We start from the raw sequence: 4,839 nt of genomic DNA on the forward strand, positions 1-4,839 counted from the left end.
TCCAATCTAAACAATTCTATGATTCTTTGAAAACCTCTAAGATTGCAGAGCAAAGTCTGGCTTCTGGAGCTGTCAGAGCTTCTGCATGGCCTGACCCTACTACAGACCTTAAAGAGATAAAATGGGAGCAGTTTCCTCCTCTGCTGCCATCCCTGCTTGATGTGCCAGCTCGGACATGGAGCTGCACAGAACTCAGGAGTCTCCAGGAGAAGAGATTCCCACCTCTCTCTGTGAGGGCTGCAGGTAGCAAGCAGCCAGCCCTCCAGGGCCAGCTCTGGTGAAGCAAAGCCCTCACAGCTGGTAAAGTCTGGCAGCCTTGTTCTTCACCATCAGTGCGCCCGAAGCACTATCAGCTCCCGTGGCCTGCAGGTAATGTGCTCTGTCAGACGAGACTTCTGGGATGACTCCCTCGAGCAGTGTGTCAGAGATGCTGCCTGTGTGGTCAGAGGTGCTGCCTGCCTCCCCTACCTCAATACACCCCCTGTTATCCTACTCCAGCCAAAATATATATGAGACCATCCCAATCCTGCCTTATCCCACTTGGATCAGCCTCAGGCAGTCCTCAGCTCTACTCTGACTTACCCTGGCTATGCAGGATGGCAGGGACACAAAACCAGCTAGGGAAGCTCAACCATGGGCAAGGCAACAACAGGTTTATCTGTAATTACATTTTCCAGCTGCATACAGAATGAAAAGTCACACACATTTTAATACAGTCTAGTAACAATCACTCTATGAATCTAAACTATTTAATAGGAAATTATCCTTTCCAGTAATTTTTTTAGCCATTCTAATATAACTTCTTTATTAGTAATATTTTATTAAATTTGGCAAGGTGATAACAAAAGGCCATAGAAAAGTATTCAGCTTTATTACAGTCTATAGTACTTTTCCATAAAGGTTAATATGGACTCACCATTCCTAATAATTAAATGGCAATACTTCTGCTGTGAATATTCAAACCTTATAGTCCTGCCCTTTCAAGAAAAATCCTTCGTTTTACATTATGTCCTACTCCACTCTTCTGTGGTTTTCCCCATCAATAAGGTACCTTCGAGAAATTTAGGGATATCTTCTCTTTCCTCCCCAAGTACTACTGGATGCACTACAGTAAAATACAAAATCAAATCTACTGATCAAGACAATTCGAAAGATGTCAACATATTTTGTTCTCTAACTATATATCCAAATCATCTCCACAATATTGGAGTCTTCTCTTGGAGCTGATAAGCCATTTAAAATGCATTATTCTGGTGACAGACAAGCTGGCATTTGCTACAAGCATTTTTATGATTCAGTAGTTTTCAGAGAGACTAGAAAACTAAGCAGTAAATTTACAGTATAACAAAATAAAAGCAGAGATCTCATCTGCCTGATGAACGACCAAAGCAGCTTTCATCTCCAGATTTTCACACAGTTTGCCTGAAGGTGGAGAACTTATTGTTTAGGATGTGATAATGGTGCCTTCAGGCTACAATAACATGGCATCTGCTGAAGACTGTACATATGCATGGGGTAAAGAGATTTTTAACTCTGGGGTAGTTTCCATCTAAGTGCATGTAAGTGTAATAAGTTTGAAAGAAAAAGGAGACCCAAGGTAAAGAGATGTGCTATAGGTATGTATATGGGCCCCAGCAGCTGTGCCTGGCTCTTTGGTAAGGGTGCCACAGCAGATGTGGGGCTTTTCAGAAGTAAATAAATTCAAGGGCAACTGCAGCTGAAAGGCCATTACAAACACAGAATTTGGCATCAACGGACAGGCAGATAGAGTATTCCTGGTTGCCTTATTCCTCAGCAAACAGATATTAGATAATGCCTCCTTCTTGGCCAAGCAATGAGTCAGTGGTTGAGACAAACAAGGAGCTACGGCCTCTTGACTTCCAGTCTCCATATGTGACCAACAGGTCAAACCAGCTGTCTTCACCCATGCACTGGAAAAGGACATAACACCTAACAGCATGAGTGCCTGTCTCTTGGCACCAAGGGCCACACTCAGACCACCTTCCACTAAGGCTTAACCAGGATGCTTTGTGCTAAAATGCCCTAGATGGTGAGAGTGATGGAAAACTCATACCGTCCCAGCATTCCCTTATTCTGCCTCTCCATCACCTCTAATCTTTCATGTCCCGCTGCTGGGGCCTAGAATCATAGACTTATAGAATGGTTAAGGTTGGAAAAGACCTTTAAGATCATCAAGTCCAACTGTTTCCTCTGTACTCTATCAAAAACCCCACAAATGTCAGGTCCTCCCTACAGAGCAAATGGCAACAAGGACACGAGGCACTGTCAGATCTGGACTACATACTAAGCCTTTCAAGGTCAGCAGGAATACTGGACAAAACCAGAGACTACATTTTCTATGCACAGACTTTTTGGTGCTTTCCATATGATTTTTAAACCATGAGTAATGTCAGCTTTCAAAGATTTGTCCTATATTTGAACCTTGCTCACAGTCACCCGCTTGCTTGGCTGTGAACATGATTTTAACAAAGCAATTTCAACCTCTTAGTTAATTTGTTTCTGAGGCCTTTCTCTTCCAGAGTGTGCAATTAAACTAAAAGAGCCTGGAAAAGCCCCTTATGGTAAATAATTTACAAGTTCCTCCCTGGGGACATTTTTTAATTATAACTCCACTGGTCAGATCTTACTGAATACTCTGAGATAGCATTCCCTGCTGAGATCCTGAAATATAATTAACTTATTCCTTCAGTAATGGTATTTTTCCTTAGCCTATCTATTTCTTATGCAGGGCAGGCAGATTTGTTTATAAACAAAGTGGGGATTGATAGACGCTTTGTCATGAGAACAGCAATAATGGCATTCGCTGCACCAGACGGGGGCACGTCCATTTGAGGAAAGATGATACTGTTTTGAAGCAATTTTTATAACTCCTACCCTGACAATCCAGCATGGAGAGAGACAAGAGAGCAACCAGACAGCCCCGATTTCTCTCTGTCTTGGCAGCCTGCCTTGCTCCCCGAGTGCCACTTCATGCATAGCAAACGTAAATAATCCTGCTGCACCCACCACCCCCCTAACCCTTCTGCTTCAGGAGCGCTGCTATATACTATCAAACTGACAGTGATTTCATGTTATGTGGCAAAAAGGAAAACCCTGAGCGACAGCAGCAAGGCTGGGGATGTCAAGTGAAAACTGTCACATTTATTTAGCTCCATGATTCTCCAGACAATATACATAAATATTGTTTTACTATCCCCACCAGCCAAATGTTAAGAGCTATTTGCATCAGCCAGGGTCCTGCAGCTCACCCAGCCTGGCCAATGAGTCTGTCATGATCAATTCTTGACTCAGGAGAGGCTGGCAAGAAACAAAGCACCAGCTCTTGTTCCAATGATACAGTACATTAAATAGTCTCCTCATCCTTTCCCACCGCAGATGTAGCCAAAAGGGCAGTTTGGAGTGAAAGTAGGAAATAATGGCTCAATGATGTATTGAAAAGTGATCTGAGACATAAGAAGTTTGTGGACACTCATTGCCCCATGTCCTGAAATCCTTCAAAGCTCACTTGCTTTTTCTATACCAATTAGTTCCAGCAACTCCAGTGAGCCCACAGGGACAAAGCTTGGTGCCTATCTGCAGCTGTGCTGGATGAGGGCCTGTATTTTGCATCCAAACTCTTGCTTTTTACTTTCCCCCCTCCTATTTTGAAGTCTCCCACAACAAAACCAAGTCCTCGTCTCTCTCTAAGCCCTTTGTTTCTGTACAGCTGTTAGTGCTGGCTCTGAAGCCTCTTCCCCATGTCCTGGCCTTTCCGTACACAGTGGTTCACCTGGTATCATCCACAGTGAAACACAAGCCAAGTAGTCCTTATTGTAATGAATAAATCACAGCTCAGACAGCAAGATCAAAAGCTGATCCAAAGGGCTGCAAAGTGTTGGACTTCATATATGCACTTAAAACACCCATCAGATGCGGGATCCAGGTTTCTGCTGTGACAAGCACTGGCTTCAGCATGGCTTTGTTGATGTCGATGGCAGGCCATGCCATATGGCAGTGCTGAGCCTAATGTGGTAGGTGAATTCAAACAGCCTTGAGACAAACCCAAAAACAGGTCTGCCACATGCAAAACTCTCCTCAGCTTTTTTTTTGCTGCTCTCCATATGACAACAGAAGTTTAGAAATGAAGAAGGGATTAAAATACTGCCAGGACAGGGATTGAGGGGGGAAAAAAAGGTCCAATTTTCTCATTATATTTATTCCCCAGAGGTCTGGAATGGTAAGACTCCGTCTCCTGTAAGGCAGCACAGCGGAGTACTCAGAGCTGAAAGGAGCTGGAGGACACTCCAATGCATCCACCAGCACCCAAACTGTCACCTCACCTTGTGCTTGCACAACCTTTTGTGCACCAGTGAACCCACCTTTCATTTGGTGGAGTGAAACAGTCTGACAAGGAACGGATGGAAGCCCAAGTCTGATCACCATAATTTTACTAAGCAGCCCATCTTGCAAGCTGCTACCAGCTGTCTTGCTCAGGCTGCAGCTTTCCTGTACACACTGGTGGGATGCCCAGCAGGCAAACACTGAAAGGATCTTCAGCCAGATGGACCTTGCTTAACACAGGATGGAGAAGCACCAGGGAGCACAGGCCGGAGAGACCTCAGTTGTTAAGCTTATGTTCACCCCAGAGCAAGAGGGTTTAATTAGTTACTGTATTAGCAAAATGGAAATAAAACTGAACACAAGCGTTCTGATGAAAAGGTTTGTACGTGCCATACACATGGTTTTGTTCACAAAAACACAAAGTCTTAAGGTCGTTCAGCTCTGCTGCTGGTCCTTGAGAATTCATGGATTTTTTAATGATGACACAGAGTAGTCTGG

Source organism: Pipra filicauda, unplaced genomic scaffold (assembly GCF_003945595.2).
Source record: "Pipra filicauda isolate LSUMZ 115617 unplaced genomic scaffold, ASM394559v2 scaffold238_size1193820_pilon, whole genome shotgun sequence".
Taxonomy (NCBI): domain Eukaryota; kingdom Metazoa; phylum Chordata; class Aves; order Passeriformes; family Pipridae; genus Pipra; species Pipra filicauda.